The sequence below is a fragment of the Haemaphysalis longicornis genome, unplaced genomic scaffold (genome assembly GCF_048455015.1).
Source record: "Haemaphysalis longicornis isolate Haplotype H1 unplaced genomic scaffold, Haemaphysalis longicornis Haplotype H1 scaffold_10, whole genome shotgun sequence".
NCBI classification, from domain to species: domain Eukaryota; kingdom Metazoa; phylum Arthropoda; class Arachnida; order Ixodida; family Ixodidae; genus Haemaphysalis; species Haemaphysalis longicornis.
The window spans coordinates 127,484,427-127,504,393 of record NW_027526204.1 but is presented as its reverse complement, the minus strand read 5'-3'; the positions used below and the strand labels follow the sequence as shown (position 1 = coordinate 127,504,393).

The following is a 19,967-nucleotide window of genomic DNA, read 5'->3' as shown; positions in this document are numbered from 1 at the left end:
AAGTTGTAAAAAACATTTGTATTTTGTTCTTTTCTATTTTGTTCAATAAAACTAGTTAAAATAAAAAAATAAATTGCTTACATAATGTTTTTTTTAGCGTGATACTTTTTATTAGGTAAATGAAACTAAAAATTGTATTTTGGGTTAGATGGCAGCACAAACTTTTCCCGGAAACGGCTCCAGGCAAAGCATCACATCCGGTCGATCGCAGCGCCCTCTCGGCTTGCAAGAGGGGAGGAGCGTCGCTCGCTGGCTGTCGGTAGCGGCCGGAGAAGCGTCAAAAATCGGGCTGGCGTTTAGCTGGCCTGGTGTGTGTGCGCGCGCGCGGATGTGCGGAAGTGCAGTGTGAAACCGTTCTTGCCGACGATTGGTGTGCTTGGTCGTGCGTGCGTGCTGCCCCCGAAACCAATGTGTGTGCCGGCGCTGCGCCTTGCCCAAAACGCAGAATCTGCACCAGCGGCGGCGACTGCGAGGCCCTGACTGCCATCCGCCGGGCCGTCTGCAAATTTAGCGGGCGCTCACCCAGCGCAGGAAAAAAAAAAAAAAAAAAGAACAACAACAAAGCAAATATATATACATCCAACAACGACGCAAGAGACACACACAGCGAGGTCGGAGAGATATTTTTGAAAGGTGAGCCTCCGGCTGTTTTTATTCATCATTTCTCGTCTGCCGTACGAACCGCTCCCAAATGTGTTCTGGTTTAGAGGCGCTCGCTGGCTCCTACATCACGAAAGCCAGGAAGAAGGGGAGGGGAGAGATTAAAAAAAAAAAAAAAAGATGACGTAGTAAAACTGAATCGCAGCGCGGTTGTCGATCTCCAGAGTCGCCGGCGTCGAAGTCTTCCTACATACACACAGGGAGCGTAGGCGCTCGCTGGCAATCTTGTTTTCTCGCATGCTGCTTCGGCCCGAATGGCGACACATGGATCGGGCTTCACGGCAGTGTTCCGCGTTATCGAAGTGTGCCGGCGCGCCGTCGATCACGAACGGCGTCCCGCACGCGTTCGGATGCGTGCTGCCTTTCTTGCTTTTTAACGTCTGCTTGATTCGCCTGCTTTTTTTCTCCCCCTCTATCTTTTCATTGGGTGTTTCTCTCTCTCTCTCTCTTTTTTTTTGCTTTCGCGGCATTGGCGGCGTGAATCTCCGACGGCGTTGCGCGCACGCACGCGTCGGCTGCGATCGCTTCCGCGAGAGTACGGACTCACGCTTGTTTTGGTTCGGAGCACCTCCGCCCCCTCTCCCACATACTCCGCTGCCTTGTTCTTTTCACGTCGTGTTTTTCTATTCACGGCCAGAGCTGTTTTTTTTTTTTTTTAACTTTCGTAGTGTGGCCTGGCTGCCCCCTTCTGCTCCCGAAATTCGACCCACGTTTAAAAAATTTTCCCCCAACTCTTTTTCAATTACTTCATTCCTATCTCTTCGTACTCTCTTTCGGTCACAGTCGGTGCGAGAGGGCAGTCAACCCGGCGTCGCCAGCCGTTGCGGCATCTCGATTGAGCGGGGGGGAGCGCATTGTTTTTTCTTTCCAGTTTTCTTTTTTTTTCAAGCTCCGGCACACAGGCGTTGTCCACTGTGTGTTTCACTCCAGGAGGCCGCAGGTATCGCCAATGATATGATAAAAGCGTTGAAAGAGCAGCCAAGATAGGTGTGCGTGTGTACTCTAAGCGAATACCCCTTGGTTCTTCGATTGTGGACTCTGCGGGCGAAGCAATCCGGTATTTATTTTTCTACGATACATCCGCATAAAATGTGGTACTAGTACGGCAACAAGGGAAATATCAGAAACTCGGCTTTCAAAAATCACAAATGTCAGCTTTCTCAGAAACTTCGCAGTCGAAAAAATATTCGTCCTAAATCTGGGGGAGCCACCCGGACGAAAGGTATTGTTCGGACCCAAGGCCACTCGTCCCTCGAGGGACCGGTACGCAATCGACCCATATGCGACCCGAGGGTCTTGGGTAGAGACTGCGCTTCCTTTGGCTAATTATCAAGAAATAACATAGTATTTACAAATACGAAAGAAGGACATATCCCCCCGTCAGCGAATCCCTAATCAAAAGTCAAGCGCATTGTCTGCGTCTCCTCCAAACAAATACCTTTTCTCGCCCGAAACCAAACTCCATCTTGTATCCTACGCAGTACACCCCCCCCCCCCCCCCCCTCCACACACACACAAAGATGTCCTCAGCTTTTAGTTTTTAGTTTAGTTTTTAGTTTAGCCAACCGTTACACCGCCTAAGGGGCGCCAAAAACCACTGTGTCGCTAAGTGATTTGTGCGTTTACACGGCATACGCGCACAAGCCTGCCGGGTTATCACCTCCTCCGCAGAATTGGCGCAAGGAGGGGAGCGGCTCTTTACCTCCTTATTCCCCCCCCCCCCTTCCAAACCAATCTCTGGGACCGCTACTGACTGCATGGTATGACCTAGAGCAACTAAATAAGCTACGCTTCATCTTCGTCTAGCGTTCACGTTCCGCACTCTATTCCGTGCGATGTGACCTTCGTGCAGCGAACCGTAAATATGTCGGATATATTTGTGGACTTTTCAATATTTATTTGCCTCAAGCGCTCGTTGTGGTTGTTGTTGAACACGTTTATTTCACATTTTGATGCCAATCTAAGGCTGCTGTTTTATCACTGGCTTCGGTCGGTACGGGCTGTAGTTCTGGCAGTGTGTCCGAGACGGGAACCGGTGGCAGGAGCTTCTGCGTCAAGCGCTCGTTCTGTCGTCTGCACGTGGGCAGTTGTGCTTCGCACTGTTAACGCTCTAAAACATGGGAGTTGTGGAGGCAATACCGCTGTGAATTAATTCTTGATGAAAGTAGTATATTTGAATCACGTACAGGAGGAGGCAAAACGTTTATTATTGAGCAAAAAGAGAAAATACAGCGTGTGGTGTATAAAATTAATTCTTTCTGGAAGCATTTGGACGATATTGAGTATACTATTCCAAGCGTAACATTCATTAACAGTTGTGGTTTTAGTTCTGCGGTTTTATATATACTAGACGAGTTTGTAACGTGCGGCAAGTTGTGCGGCATCTTGGCACGACAATTATCGCGAGCGCTGAAAACACGGGCGTGCACTTTAGCCATAAATTTTTGTGAAAATCTTACTTTAGAAGTTGCGATGACCTTTGTATACACGCACGCATTCAAGCCTGTTTTGTTACTGTCCGTGCTCAAAAAAAAAAAAAAAAAAAAACGGATGCGGAAGGGTTCCGCAAGAATTTGCTCCTGCAACGAATCCGGCCTATACCTTCCGTATATAACCGGTTTTTGAGACCGAACCGAACATCGTCCGTCGGCGTCCGTTTTGGCGGCACAGGGAGAGAAGAGAACTTTGCCATCCCTTCCTGACGAAAGTTGAGAGAAGCGCGGAAGCTTTCTGACGTTCCGAACTGCGTCAAAACCTTCGCTGAAAGTGCGTCCAATCTTTAGGTGACCGGTAGAAAGCGCAAAGGCTCATGGGTGCATTGTCTGCTCCCGCGGAGTCCCGCCACTTCCGGTTCGAAAGCTCTCCTGCACCTCCCGTAGGCCGGCGGCTTTCACGCGAGCGTGTGCTTGTTGTTTATCTTTTTCCAGCGAAAAAAAAAAAAACGCTCATGCATCGCGCATTCAATGAATAACAACGATGAATCCTACTAGGGGCTCCTCTGAAAGGTAAGCACTCTGTGACGAATAAACAACACGCACACGCGCGCGTAAAAGCCGTCGACGTACGGCAGGCCAGGCGAGATCTCGAACCGGAAGTGTCAAGAGCAGACGACGCACTCATGAGCCTTTGCGCTTTCTACCGGTCACCTATCGTCAAACCGTCAAAGACCCAATGGCAAACGAAGAACAAACGAACGAAACCATGCGACGATTTTTCAAGTAAACGCATCCACGAACGATGTAAATGTATACCGATACGTGGTTTGTAAGATGGTGTACACAGTCTAACCTCGTTATAGCGAAGTAGTATCGGGGCGGTAAATTAGTTCGTTATGTCCGATATTCGTTATAACCGTATAGGTAAAAAGCGGCTCTAATAAATCGGCAATCCGGTTTGCGCAACAATCCTATAGATAAAATTTTCTAGGCTTCGAACCCGCTTATAAACGAGGCAGTCTTTATCTGCCTCCTTGTGGCATTTCAAACTAAGCGGACCGGAACGTGAGAACGTGAAATTACAACATAACAAAGTTCGTTCGGCAAAGCAGGCCGGCCTTCTTATTTACTTGAAGGAGGATGTGGCCTTCGCCTGGTGGCTTTTCACACTCTGAGGGGAATGAAGTTTTTCAGTGTTCACGCAATGAAGGCCCTTAAAGGAGCCATGAAGAGAAAATACAACTTCGTGTAATTTGAAAGAACTAGGATTCAGTATCGCACTCAGCTCCGGCATTACAGCCCCGAAAGGTGTTTTTTAACTAAAAAAAAGCAAGACGTATTTAAAAACTTTCAAATTTTGCGCCACAGTGACGTTTTATGAGCAACAATGGCGACATACGGGCCAACAATAAAACATAATTCTCAGTGCGTTAACTGCACGTTAGCATTCAAGTGATGCGGTCAAATGGACCTAGAGGCCCCATTACAGACGTCAAGTCATGTGTCATCGCGACAGGTCAGTTAGGCGGCCGCCAATCGAACAAACAAGGTTCCGTGACGTCGTAGAAAAGTTGCGGGAAATTGGCTAGGGGCTTGCGACTGCTTCACACGTTTTCTTTCATATCTCCGTTATTTGTTTGAAGATTGCGATGATATTGGTATCATTGTTATCGGGACTAAGCAGTCTTTCTAATAAACCCAACTTGTATTTTGTCTTCATGGCTAAACGCTTGTTTTGTCTCACTTTTTTTTTTAATTTTGCGTTTGTTATGCTAGCTGTCGAGTTTTGAGGCTCGCGGGAACCAAATATTTCTTCGTTGTAGCCCATATCGCGCGTCTATTGAGGTTTCGGTTTCGTTATCAAAAGAAACGGTGTCATTGCATGAAATGAAGCGTGAACAAGCTTCGTATATAATTCTCTATATCAGTGTTCGCTATAACGAGGTTCGACAGTACCCCTTTTTCGTGATATGGTGCGTGATTGTCTTATCTGGAAGCGTTCCTTTCTCTCGATTTTCAAGTTATTTCAAAGTTCCCATGAAATGGAAGCCCGGTTTCACGCATGCGCCGTGTGTCCGCAGATTCATCATCAGGGCTTTCCGGTCTACCAACCGGTCTATAGGGAAATGTATGTTTTTTTTTTTTTTTACAGAACGCCGTCTGTCCCACTACAAGAAAGCTGTCGCTTTAAAAGCAGCTCCTGTACTGCTCCGGCGCGAACAAGCTCGGTCGTACTATGCGAACACTGTCGTCCCCCGACCGTGCATGACGACACGGTGTCACTGTGAACGCCATACGGAGTAGACACAGCCCCAGATTGATCGTGTTTTAATGTTCACGAAGTCCTGTACACCGTTCCCATGATGTGCGCACCTGTCTGCTTCTAGCGAGCGGCCTTGATATAGCTTTTTTTTTTGCGTAATAGTACCAGTTGCTCGCTTGCTCAAACTACCTATAGTGTTGCGCACTCAGGTTCCAGGCATACCATTCAGTTTCATTGCGTCGTGCATCCCTTTATATGGCAAATTTTTGCAGAAGAGCAAATTTTTGCCGCAATTGTACAATCCATTTTAGTTTAAAATTAGGCGCAAACACAAGGTTGCCCGACTGGCGGTGCGACTTTTTAATGTTGATCCTTTCTATTCAAAGTTTTATCACTTCGTTTGCAGCGAATTTGTGCTTTCAAATAAGAGGGGTAAATTATCGTTAAATATTGTGTTGTCCTATAGGAAAGCTTTTCCACCGCAGTGTTGGGTTTGTGATTGTACGCAATTGTTTTTCACGTTATTTGATATCAAATAACATGTGTGCTAGCGCCAAAAGCAGTTTTATCGCGAATGCAGCGAGCTGGCTGCAATCGCATCGAGCCTTTTCCTCGTTATCACCTGAGCTTTTATGGAGCGTGGGAGTAAAGGGTGAGGAAGGTGGATCTTACACATGTAGTATGCATGAAGCTATAAAAACACTAAGGAACAGATTCTTAGGTACACCTTTCAAAGCCCACTGCTAGGCTCGAATTTTTATGACTCCTTCTAACTTTCTAAAACACGGATTGAAAAGTCACATTGACCGAGCGTAAACAAGTTGTCTTGAAATGGTAATACCCCACCGAACATCAGACGCGATTTTAACACCTTCCGCGCAAATGCTTTATCGGACTGTCGGGGATGTTTATAAGCCGACTGGAGGGCCAGGTCAACGCCCTTCGGTGCTTCGACGCCGATGCGCAATCCCGGTGCTCCCTTCCGAACATTCCGGAGGCCAGGGTTCGATTCCCCGCTACTCTGCAGAACACTTTAGGGCTCGCCTTGTAGCTCGCTCGGTGTACCCAAGTAGATCTCCACACGGCGTTCCGTCGTAGCGGCTGTCGTCGCGGCGTAACCGAGAGGCTTCGAACGTCAAGCGGTTTATATAGTCATAAGCGTTCGACACTCGTGAACCGCTGGCGCTTGTCATACATCTCCCCGTTGTTTAGCGCAAAGAAAATTGCAGGTAACGTAACTAACCGGAAGCGCCCGCGTTCATTTAGTTAAGAACGCTCGTTGGGTTGGTTTTTAAGCGAAAAAAAAAAAAAAAGGTGGCAGTGCAACGCCGGCACTTGCGGGAAGAAAAGCAAGCACGAAAAGAACAGAACTGCTGGCTCAGTTTCAGGCAGGAGGCGCACGAGCACTGCGAAGGCGGGAAATTTGAATTGCATTGGGGGTAGCGGTGAACGGATAACGGTGCTACAGCCCATTACGGCGAATCACTGCTGTGCAGTTCCGACAGCTTTCACATTGAGTGGAACGGCTTTAATTTCTTTTACTTTTTTTTTTATTTTTGCCGTCGCTCATTTTAGGAGCCGTTTCTCTGCTACAGACGCCAGACGGAACCTTTTCTGTTTAAAGGCCGTTTGGTGCTTTCCCATTATAAGGGCGCCATGAAGACAAAATACATGTTTAAAAAAGGACTGCTTGGTCCCGACAACAATGATACCAATTTTATCGCAAACATCAAAGAAATCTTCGAGACATTAAGGAAAGCAGACGCAGCAGTGGCGACTCCACAACCAGTGTCCGGCGGTTTCTTTATGACGTCACATAATCTTCGTGCGATTGGTTACCGCCGACCTAAGGCACCGATAAGAAACGTGATTGGGCGGTTGGAATCGGGCCTCTGGTTCCCTTTGATCGTATCACTTGAATGCTAACGCGCGGTCGACCTACTGATAACTATGTTCTAAAGGGAAGCTTTTTACCTCTAGCCCCAAAAAGGTTCTGTCGCGACCGTTGGTGTCAACAGAAAACTCCCACGAACAAATGAAAGAAATTACTAGCATTACCAGGAATCGAACCTGAAACGAACAGAGAAACGGAGCGAGAGCCTGTTGTCTTACCGGTTGAGCTAGGAGCCCACTCGGAGACGGGGGAGACAGACGGTGCACTCACCGAGCCCATCTGAGGGTTTACCCCTTGGGTTCTCGCTGAACGCCAGGTAATAGCGTTACGAGACCTCCCACGCCGCTGTGCGCTCCGCCCACGGGGCCTTGCGGCCATTAGTAAAAATAAGGAAGCTCACACCAACGCATGGCATCTCACTTCCCCATCTGTGCCTCCGCCGACGGAGACGACGAGATAGGCGGCAGAGACGAAGGAGAATTGAGATCGTCTAACACCGTGTTTGAGCTTCCTTTAATTTTATAAAAAAAAATGACACCACCTTCCCGCGAGGGAACGCTGAGTTGATGCGAAGCATCTCGGAGGTTCCGAAACGTTCACGAGATTGGGTGTCCAAATAACGGAAAATGACGGAACTCCGGACGGCGCAGCGTGACTCAACCGAAGCAGCAGCAGAGGGAGCGGCGCGCGGACCGGGTTTATTATATAGAGCAGATGGAGTGGAGAGGAGGAAATGGGAGAGGAGACGCGCATGCGCGCTTATCGCGCAGCTGCAGTGATGAGTAGCGCGCGCGCTATCGCACAGCTGTCGTGGAGAGGGGGAGAGGGGGAGCAGCGCGCGCGCTATCGCACAGCTGGCGTGGAGAGAGGGAAAAGAGGAGAAGCGCGCGCGCTATCGCACAGCTGGTGGGGAGAGGGGGAGAGGTGCGTACGGACGGACGACGGAGCCGAGAGCAAGAGATGCTTTGCATCTAAAAAGAGTTTCCACTCATGGGCTTTATAAATACAACTCAACCAACCACCATTAGTAGATCCAGAAATGATTTGACCTTAGCAAAGAATGTCTCTTTGAAGTAATAAAGTGTGTGGTGTTAAGTGCAATTCCCATTGTCTATGGTTTCACACTTCGTAGAGACACGTGTGAATTCACGTGACGTCGCATGGGTGATCGTTGTGCGCGTCGTTTACAGCTTCGCTTTCCAAGCACATTCACAGGGTTGATTGGGACCCCTTTTTTAAGTGCGAATGCACTTTATAAGCGACCCCGAACCTTCCGTCGTCCGCATAGCAACAGCTGCGGGTGCGCGCGCTTTTCGTCTTCCTTAGCAACGGGGGGAGATGGGCGCGCGCTGCCTGGCCGCTGACATGGCACATACCCACATGGGAGATTGGCCAGGAATAAGTGCGAATGCACTTCTTAAGCGAGCCTGAATCGTCGCGCTCGCATAGCGCCTCCTCTCCCCCCTCGCCTACTCTCCTAAAGCCCATTTACTACTCTCCAGCTCGCAACACCCTCTCTCGGCGCGCCAGCCAGGCCACTACACTATATAAAAAAAAACAGCATCCGGCGCCAGGTTTCGATCTGCGGACTTTGCGGCCGCAGCGCGACGCTCTACCGACTAAGCAACGGACGCGACGTTCATATCAGTGTTAGTAACGCGCCTTATATCTTTAACGCATTCAAACTACGTCGTCAGCGGCGTGCGTTGGCGACTCAGCGGCGTTATAGCGGCTTGATAACTGCGTGGTGTACACGTGATACTACAAACCCGCTAGTTCTGCATTCTCTCACGTGACTGCGCCTCCTCTCCCTTCACTCCGGTCGGCGCTTCGCAGCTGCGGTGCGCTGCGGTGCGGTGCGCTCCTCCTCTCGAACATACACGTTAATTCACCAAGATTTCCGCAGAGGGACAAACGAGGCGTGTTAAGCCGAACGTGATCACGAGGGGGTGTTAATGTAACTAACGGGCAAAATGCCACCAAACTTCAACAAACTCCCCCTCATAGCATCACCCCGTGCTTCGCACTTCCTCATACTCCCCTTCGAGGAAATGCGGGGGAATTTTTAGTGCTGACCGCGATTGCGTCCCTGCTGCCAATATTACGTCACCGTAGCGCGAACTTTGTTTTCTTATATTTTTGCGTTTTTTTTTGTTAAAAACGCATTTCGATGCTGGAATCTGAGTGAGCTACCAAGGAATGGTTCTTTGAAATTGAATGGTTTTATTTTGTCTTGCTTGTCCCTTTCATGGTGTCGCATTAAAAATCATGAGGCTTGAAGGTGAATGGATGGACACGACGTTTCTATTTTGTGTAAGGATAGACAGCGTTCATCGCCTTATGAGATTCCACCGAGCATTAATCATCGACGCAGATATGTAATCATCACGACAGAATGGCGTCACTGCGTTCTCGTGACGTGAAGCGTAGCGGCACTGTTGGAGTAGCTTGTCAGAGAAGAGTGACGTCAGCGTTTGTAGTGCCCTACTAAGGACTGTGACTGCGCGCGTGCCCTTCTGGTAGCAGAAAATAATCTCGAGCGTAATCAGCAGCTCGTAGCTGGGTTCGTCGATGGGCGGCCGGCGCGAATGCGTCACGCGTCGTCTTGGAAGGAACACCTGTGCTCGGCCGCCCCATTGTGAGGCCGAGCGGACCTCGATCCGTGAGGAGATATTTAACGGACGCCAGAGCTGACCCGGGAAACCTTGTGATCAAAAGAACAACGCAGGCGGCAGGCGCGGCGAAATAACGGCCGGTGACCGAAGCGAGGGCGGACGTGGCGGAAGATGTGCACATTTTCAACGAGCGCAAGTTGTCGTTGCCTCTTTTGTACAGCAGGCATATGCCTACTAGAAATGTAGTCGTGATAAACTGAAATACGAACAACGGAGCGCGTGGCTGTCAGGTACACGCCGCGCATAGTGGCGTCACAGAACAGGGAGGATTGTAGCGTCGGGCCGTGTATGCGCAGTGCGAACAAGTTGCGAGAGTTCATGACCAACCTTGATATGGAAAGACTATCATATTTCTATCGTCCGTTGAGCGCTCAGAACAAAGTAAAAAAACAAAGGAATATAGCTGCATGCGAGTTTTCACTCATCGCAGCAACAAAGTTAGATAACGCTTGCGTGATCCAGCGCCGAACGCGGTGGGAAGACAAACCAAAACACTCACACGCAGAACGACGGTCTTTCCATATCAACGTTGGACACAAATTCTCGTAATTTGTTCGCACTGCGCATAAGCCGCCCGTCGCTATGGATGCGCGGTACTGAAACCCACGCGCTCCGTTGTTCCTATTTTAATTTATCACGATAGTACATCGTGATAAAGGACGGCGCGAACTGGTCGCCCAGGCGGTCGACATGCTCGGCCTGCAGTTTTGACCGAAAAAAAGTCTCTGCTACTACCGTGTCATGCAAATAAGCATGTGTGGGTGTCAATTTTGGAGGAACTAGTAATTGCGGATGAATCGATTTGCACTACGTTGAGTTCTTTGGACTGGGAGGAAGTGGCAGCTTGAATGCCAGTGAGCGCTTCTGGATCGTCGAACATGATCGATAACGTCAAAGCTGCCGTGGACCGCCAAGCTGAAAATAAGAAAGAAGAAAAAAAAAATAAAAAGACGGCGGTAAATTGAGCGATCGATGGCGTTGTGACGAAAGTGCCACTACTATTAATTTGTCAGAAACCTGAAATCAGATCAATCGCGTTTGAAAAATGGTAGAAGGATGCAAAAGTAATCTCTTGGCGCATGCGGAGCTATTGGTGGCTAATACTTTATATCATAACCTATGGTACTTCTTGACTAGGTCCGAGTCTCTTTCGGCTTGTCGCCGGTTAGTGCACTGTTCCTGAGTGAAACGGCTTTCCACTAAACGCCGGGCAACTCTTCACTTGCCTTTCGACAAATGCGAATGCCGACGCGGTCCGCATCCACGGATTCGCAATGCAGTGTGTAAAGCGCGGTGCGTGAGCCGCATAGGCATGCTTCCTCGACGCCTCGGCGTCTGCATTGCCTCCGCGTTTGGTGGCAAGGAGGGGCTTCAGAAATGCGGATTCGGTCGCCTTCGTCTTCCACGTCCGCTCTCGTGCGTGGCGGCGCCGTTGACTGGAAGCGAAGCGGCACGGCGCCTGTTCAGTCGCCGACGGCACCATCGTCTGCCGCGCACGTAGCAGACGACGCTGCAGACGACAGTGATGGGAATAGCGGCAGGCGAGGTTGGACGGTGCTTCGTTTCCCGCTAAAACCCATCATTTTGGACTCTCTTTTAGAACTGCTCCAACGCGGCTTCGTATTTTATTTGGCCGTAATTTTTCTATGGCGAGAGCAATTCTGGGTTTCCCAGGAGCTGCTCAGAGCTGCCCAGGACCGGCAGATAAAAGATGCGCTCCTCTTCCATCCCCTGAGTGGCGTACCGAACACGATTCTGACGCGGAAGTTTGTCGCCTGCAAACCGCTTGACGCGGCGCGAGGACAAAATTGCCTGTTGTTCATCTCTGCAAATTATCGTGCAGAGGGAAAAAAAAAAAAAACGCTGTATAGATAAAGCTGGACGGTAGTTCATAAACAAGCCCTAATGCGCCACCTGTATCATCAGGGGCGGTATTATCGTAACTGTCCCTTTTAAAAACGTCCGTTTTTGCGTCCCTTTCATCGTGACGTACTTCCGGTTAAGCAATGGGCTTTTGATTCAAATACCGTAACTGTTCTTGTAAACGCATTTTAAAGAACTGAAGCCGTATCAGAGTATCTTTTATGTGTTTATTGTTCCGCGAGCGAACCAACAATAAGGCGACGAAAAATCGTCTGCTCCAAATCGTCTGCTCCGAGTAGCCACGGCTCATAGCTCCGCCGTGCTTGCATGGCGTCACATCCGGTTCTTCGCTTTTAGCCAATCAGGGCTCGCCAAAAGGGACACTTTTGAAAGGGACGCCAAAGGGACAAAACTCGAGAATAGCGCCCCTGGTCATTAAGAAATTATTCCCGATTTGGTGGCAGATAGAAGACAGAAACTTGCTTCAACGTGAGTTTCGGAGTAGATGGTATAACAGTTCACATAAAGAAAAATAAATGGACTTCGGCTGGCCATGTAATGAGACGAACTGACAACCGCTGGACAATTAGGGTAGCAGAGTACACGGATTCCGAGAGACGGTTCTAGAAGAACGGGAAGGCCATTAACTCGATGGACGGAAGGAATGAGGAAATTCGGGGGGAAAGGAGTGAGTCGATCAGAGCAGGACAGGAGCGGTTGGAGGTCAATGGGAGAGGGGTTCGTCCTGCAGTGGACCTAATTAGGCTGTTGTTGTCGATGATGATGGTGATGTTGATGATGATGATTGAAATGAATGGACAGAATACAAGTACGGTACGTGACGGCGTGACAAGTTACGTGACGGCGGCTACTACTTTTCGACAACATCGAAGCATTTGTGAGTTCGCGAAACCTGTTTACGCACTCTAGGTTTTTTTTTATGCATTACCCGTGTCGAAGCTTTCCACGGTGGAAACAATTTTACGAGCCTAAAACGCAGCTACGGAGGTTTTATTTCTGGGTTTGTCTCCGGAGAGCAGGTTGGCGCGTGCTCGCCGAGAGGTTTAACGTGCAAAACAGCCCGTTCAACGCGCCCATGACTCCTGCGCTCGCTTGGAAGGTGTACGCTGAAATGGCGGGCGCAACACCAGTGGGCAGACCTCGTCGAGAAACACTGTGGAAACGCCCGTTCAACGCGCCGTTTGTGTGAAAGGTGTTCGCGCAGCGAGCCATCGTCGTGCTATAAGCACGCGCACAAAAAAGAACGGAAGTGTTTGTTTGGAGAGTTTGTTGTTTGGAGTTTGGAGTTGTTGTTGTTTGGAGTTTGTTGATAGAGTTTTTGGTATCAACATGGCGCTCGGCAGCAGCAAAAAGCGAGACTGGAAGCCGCGCAGTGGGTTCACGGGGTCGGTTTTGTACCATAAGACGGTACTACCGGATTTCGTCATTACATCTCTTTCGGGTGGTAAAGTAAGGAGCGGCGCATTGTTTACTTTGCGTTCTAAAGGCGGTATGGTTTCGTTTTTGGGACAAAGCCTAAACTTCCGTTTCCACGAATTCACTTCAGCGACCACTTGGCTTAGGGTTTGACCATACGTACATGCATGCGTATGATACGGGAAACTTCGCAGGATCCTGTTGATACGAGTTCAGAATAAAGACACATCTTGAAGAATTGCTCTTGTACGGTATCAGCGCCGACCGACCCCGTCAGAATTCGTCAACTGCTGTGGGCAGCCCGGCTGACCAGCTCAGACCTCTCCGACCAACGAGACCTGGTACCAAGAGCGAGAGCAGCCAGCAAAGACCTGGATTTTCCAGACTAAAGAAGACCCCCTCAGGGCAGGTGCCCCTAACATCAGCACCTAAAGCTCGTCCTGAATACAGTTTATTCCATCCATCCATCCAACTTCGATCACCGATCGAAACGTTAAAACCTATTTTTTACGAATTTTCCCTATTATTGTGAACTCTCTCTCTCTCTCTCTCTACACACAATACAGACGCACAGAATGCTTGCGCAATTTCGGCATGTAGCGGTCGGCGTGGATTTACTGCAGTTATTTTCATGTTTCCGTGTAACACACAGGGAAGTACCATTGCTTCGTCACTCGCGCATTTTGAAGCACTAACGGGGGGCCCTCGATGTCAATCGTTGACCTCAAGGCGCGCATGACTCTTTCCGGCAGCTTTGCTCCTGACCCTGGCGCGTCTTATCGTCCGTCCTTTATAACTCGCCCGGTGGACGCTTCCGTGCTGCCCGTTTCAAGTGGGCGCTAAGCGCGCGTCGCGTCAACCCAGCGTACGCTGCTGCTTTTATCGCGCCGTACACACACACACAGCGGCGCGCCTATCTTGACAGGGCCCTGCAAGCTTAATGGATGGGCCGCGTCAGCCGGAAGCGAGGACCGTGGCAAACCGAATCCTCCCTCTCTTCTCTTTCTTTTTTTTTCTTTTTCCTTTTTGCATAATAAACACTTCCACAACGAAAGGTACTTGCTCCGCAGTCAGTACCGTATTTATTCGAATATAAGGCGAGTTTTTTTTGTTTTTTTTTCCAAATGCGTTGTCTCAATGTCATGCCCGCCGAAGCTGAGTACTGAGTACGTACTGAGTACGTACGTTCGAAGCTGAGTACGTACAGTAGGCTCTCGTTAAGACGAACTCGAAAGGGCCGTCAAAATTTGTTCGTACTATCAGAGAATCGTCTTAAGCGGAGGTTTTTTGCTTTGTGGAAGTTGATTGATTGATTGATTGTAGGGTTTTACGCGCCGAAGCAACGCTGGCGATGAGGCGCGCCGTAGTGGAGGGCTCCGGATTAATTTTGACCACCTGGGGATCTTTAGCGTGCGCCTAAATCTCGTACACACGGGCGTTTTTGCTTTTCGCCTCCATCAGAAAAGCGGCCGCCGCGGCCGGGAATCGAACCCGCGACCTCGTGCTCAGCAGTGCAACGCCTTAGCCACTGAGCCACCGCGGCGGGTGCATTGTGGGAGTTACAGGAGAGCAGAAATGAGAGCGATTCGCGGCATTTGTAATTGGTATTTCATTAAGCGCCAGCCGCAATTAACAAGCTCAAATGCGGCTACATCAGTTACAATGTCCAGTGTGTCCAAGTCCTTGTCAGCTTGCACGGTGTGTCAGCATCATTAAGACTTTTCATTTACACTTCCGTTTTAGAGAACAGAGAACGCAAAGTTCCCCCTAGTACTGCTGATAGGAATGAAACCATTGGTTTAGCGGCCTGAAATACACAGCAAAATGGCTCCAATTCCTCCAATGGGGAGCGAACAGCGAGCTCTGCAGCGCCATACGCATTACGCTACTGTTCTTTAATCGCCTGAGCAGCCTACAAGACTGACAAAGTATCTGCACCGTAACACATTCGAAGAGGTTGTGGGCACTACGAATAAAAGATATCAAATCCCAGCGGGCTAACATGCAGCCAATATGCCCCTCTGATTACACGGCACCCGCAGCTTCTCGTGTCGAGGATACAGCTTTTGTGCAACTCACGAAGATATTTATGCAGGAACATTTACACTTGATCCCTTCAGGATTTTTTACCTAATTGCCTGCGAGAATTTCCTAAAAGCTGCCGCCAAGTACGAGTATTTGGCTAACCTACGCCCCGAGAAACAGGACATCAGGCACAGAGCTTTCACACTGCCATGATTGGGAGCGCAACAAAAAAAACACGGACGAAGAAAAAAGTAGACGGAACAGGCGCTAACTTACACCAGTTTAATTTGCCTACACACGGGATATTCACTAGGAAAAGAGAGGGCGAAAAACAAGGAGCATACACATACACAGATGATAATAAAAACAGATATGTTTACAGCGCGTTTTTCAGAAAACCCGTTTCGCTATACAGAGCAATCGAGGTATCACTCACGCAGTCATTCGCTCTCTCCCTGATATAATACTCTTCGGCTAATTCCCTCGCTGCCCTGTTCTTGCTTTTGTTTAGTATTCTTACGTTTTCTCGCGTTCTTAATATTCTTACGTTTAGTATTGTTTAGTATTCTTTCACGCTTTTGTCAGTGGTGTGCCATACCTAACAAGAAAACCCATTCGTTGTTTTTGGATAACCTTGCTCAGAGTCCTGTCAAAACAGATAACCATCGAATGTACGGCGCAATGCCGTGGCAGATGATGTACCCTTCTTTGGCTTTCTCCAAATGAACTTTTGCAAGCACCTCACAAATCAGAAACAGAAATAAAAACATGCTGCAACAGAGCGAAACAATCCATGGGTCACAGTATCGAGACGCCGTGTTATTTCTACTTTCATCACGTTACTCTTTGACACCACCTATTGATACTTGCAAAGGGGCTGCGGTCACTGCTGCCTCTGTAGTCTAACCAGCTCTTCAAAAATGACAACTAATTTGGCGGGGAAGGACTTTTTTATTATTAAAAAGCAGCACTGTACTTGTTGTCGAAAGCAAGACTTGAAACTCCTGTTACCCACGTTGAAGAGTGAACTTCCAGTCAACTGGGCACACAGCTTGCTGCCTTAGGACATTTCCACGAAAAACATATTTTTCTAAGGTGCGATAAACAGCACATGCTACTGAAAACTCAAGCTGGACCGAATGATTAGCATGCAGAGCTGAAAGCCGAACAAATTTCTTCTCTCCCTATAACTGTAGCTCAAATATCCACTGACGTTCACCTCAAATAACAGAAGCACCTATCAGTGACATCGTCCCACACTGCCATCATCGCACACAATAACTCGCAGTACTGCAGAAGTACACGAACATAAAAAATTCCCGCGCCTTCCCGCGAGGGGAACACGAGTAAATGCAGAGCATTGGGGCCTCAGTACTGATTGAAGGCAGTGTTGCTTCCATCGCTTCCGTGATGCTGGAGTAGCAGACACGAGTAAACGTGGGCACGAGCGTCAACCAAGGAAGGAAGGAGCAACGCAGTGACTGAAACACGAGCGACCGCTAGCCGCTATATTTGCAGCGCGCGCAGTAGAGGGAGAGCAGTACGGGGGGGACAGCGCGCATGCGCAAGCAGCGCGCGCCCTTCCACGCCCCACCGCGCTGCTATCACGAACGGGCTGACTACGACGCATGCGCGCGCCAGCTGCTGTTGAGAGAGAGGAGGGAAGGAGAGGCGCACCTGCTGCGGACGCGAAACTGTTGACACCGTCCGACGCAGGAACAGGCGAGGCTAAGAAATGCTCTGCATTTAAAACGCAACTCTTCACACATGCTAAAATACACTCGTGGTAGCAGTGTAGCGCAAAAGCACTGCTGCGTTGGATTCTTCGCGGCTTGTTCGGCCAACTATGGTGTTCGTTTTTTTGGCGATTTTTTTTTTGGCTCTCCAAACTGCGCCCTCGCCGTATAATCGTGGCTGCCTTATAATCGAATAAATGCGGTATTCTGTGTTGTTGGGTTTTCAACGTGCCGTGCTTTTTTGCGCGACACGCACGTCATCGCCCATGGCTTGGTTGGCTGGTTATTTGGGGGTGTGTCTTTTAAAGTCGAAAAACTGCGCGTAAAAGACAGGACAAAGGGGATGGATTGGCGCAGCCTAGTCCGTCCTAGTCTCGTCTTTTACGCGCAGTTTCTCGACTTAAAAGATGCAGCACCAACAACAACACGCTTTGCTGTTTGGTGCTGGTTTACGGGCAAGTTTTCATGCCTTTCTGGCATTTTGCGGTTCTGTTGCAAAAGTCCGGTGTTTTTCGAAACACGGATACGGTGAGCAGTTATATGCTTTTCGAAGTCTAGTGCTTGCGGCAGGGATGGCCGTATACACGGTGGCACGACGAAGAATTTATCTAACTTTTATTGAGGAAACGTCGCGCCATTTGTGCAGAATATGTCAACAAAGTGTAGGAATTTTTCCTCAATAAAAATTGGCTGGAATCCGGCGGGTCGAATCGGCTGGAAACCTCTTTCGCGACGTTCGCGGTCTCTACCATGCCTGTATATATCCAGGGATTTTTCACTCATAATAGATCTGCCTAAAGTCATCAACGTTCCCTGGCTGGCTGGCTGGCTGGCTGGCTGGCTGGCTGGCTGGCTTGCTCGCTCGCTCGCTCGCTCACTCACTCACTCACTCACTCACTCACTCACTCACTCACTCACTCACTCACTCACTCACTCACTCACTCACTCACTCACTCACTCACTCACTCACTCACTCACTCACTCACTCACTCGCTCGCTCGCTCACTCACTCACTCACTCACTCACTCACTCACTCACTCACTCACTCACTCACTCACTCACTCACTCACTCACTCACTCACTCACTCACTCACTTTTTCTACTTATTGATTGATTGTAGGGTTTAACGCGCCGACGCAACGCAGGCGATGAGGCGCGCAGTAGTGGAGGGCTCCGGATTAATTTTGACCACCTGGGGACCTTTAACGTGCGCCGAAATCTGGTACACACGAGCGTTTTCGCTTTGCGCCTCCATCAGAAAAGCGGCGGCCGCGGCCGGGACTCGAACCCGCGTCCTCGTGCTCAGTACTTACTTACTCACTTACTTAATTACTTTTAACTACCTACTTCCCCTACATAACATCAGCCGTGGCTGGAACCGCAGTCGCAACCTCACACTTAACAGCGGAGTTGTATCGACAGCCAACGAGAGCTCTTGACCGGCCGCGTCAGGCAGATCACTTCCGCAAGTGTCGGAAGCAATATCAAGTTCCTTCCAGCCTCCGCTGCGGCGGCACACCCCAAGGATCGTTGTTACGAGGCGTCACTTCGCTAGAGTAAACATTTCTTGCCAACCTCGGTAGAGAGAGGCCAAAAATAAAAGTCTCTACCGTCGCGGGTGCGCTCTCAACTCCGCATATTTGGGCGCAGGGATCCTGCATCTCACCCAGCAGTAGTAATAGGGCATTCGCGATGGCGGAGATACGTCGACGACAAGGATCGTGATATGTTTACCCCCTGTTTCGGAATGTTGTCTCGCGGAGTTACTCCGTATATTGTTTATGCCAGGAAAAAACTCCCCTTTTTAACGCGCGTTCAAGCATACACGACAAGCGCAAAGTACCGAAAAAAAAAAAAGAAAGAAGGCCATAAAACCCGATCCCACGTTGTCGATAATGGCGGAAAGGGGGGGGGGGGGGGTGTGTTGACTTTGGCGCGCGCGCGGTACTCTTTCGTCGAAAGGGGTCGGGCGGTGCAATCTAGCGAGGCCGCTCTCCTCGGCGGGCAAAAGCCCCTCGGCAGCAGCAGCAGCGGCGGCGAATTCGGGAGCTCCTCTCAGCCGCGTTTACAAGAGCAACGACGAAAGCGGCGGTTGTGATCTCTCCGCAGCTCTTGCTCGCGATGAAGGCGCCCGATAGCCGCCGCTTGTCTGACCCCATTCCGCTTTCCTGGCTCTCTGCTGCTTCGCTGTGCTTCCCCCCTCCCGAGCCCTCTGCGCCGTGTGAGTTCAGCAGGCGGCAGGTTTTAGCGGGGAGAGCCGACAAACTGAAACGAAAGAGTAATAATTGATCGGTGATAGGCTTCCTTTGCGTGTGGTCCTTTGCCACGGCGCCTTCCCTTGTTAACCGTCGTGGATCCCCAAATGGTTTCGTTTTATCAGCACTCCGTTTTATCAGGTCGCCTTGTCGGAACGGGCGCACCTGGGCGTTATTTTTATGAGTGCAAAAAGCTGATCTATGGGGTTAAGTTTTCGCATGCAGCGGGTTCGCTTATTTGCGAGAAACGAGTAATAAAGTGGCGCCGATGTTCGTTATCTAGAGGTGTTTTATTTATAGTTTCGTTTTTGTCCGCGTTTTGATTCTGTTGACCCTGCCCGTATCAGGTCGCATTGCAGAATGGTGTGCTGGTGGGGCAGCTGACGCGTGTATAGTTCGAAGGAAAAAGAAAACTGCGCAAAGACAGGAAAACACAAGGGAGCCACATTACTGAGAAAAAAAATGCAGAAAATATACGTAAGAAAGCGAAGAAAGAGTAGACGCGACTTATTATCAGTAAAATAATGTGAGCACAAGCGCAATATCATCCGCAGCATGTTTATACAGCGTCAACTAACACAACATGTACGTAATCCCCTGCTCAAGAAGTGGTACTAACGGACGTGTTTACTAGATTTGAGGGAATGTGAATAAAAAAGAGAGGGCCCAAGTGGCTCTCTTGCGGCACACCACCTTCTCCTCAGCTAGCACAAATCGCTCTTTT

At 49.4% G+C, this 19,967-nt stretch overlaps 1 protein-coding gene across 3 annotated transcripts in view; it reads left to right on the top strand.

The window, feature by feature from the left end:
* Positions 1-234: 234 nt before the first annotated feature.
* Positions 235-19,967, top strand: part of LOC144159277 (uncharacterized) — a 352,228-nt gene continuing 332,495 nt past the window's right edge. For all 3 annotated transcript variants that reach the window (XM_077690667.1, XM_077690670.1, XM_077690666.1), the window contains exon 1: positions 235-633. The gene's annotated coding sequence lies outside the window, so the exon portion shown is untranslated. The remainder of the gene's footprint in view (positions 634-19,967) is intronic.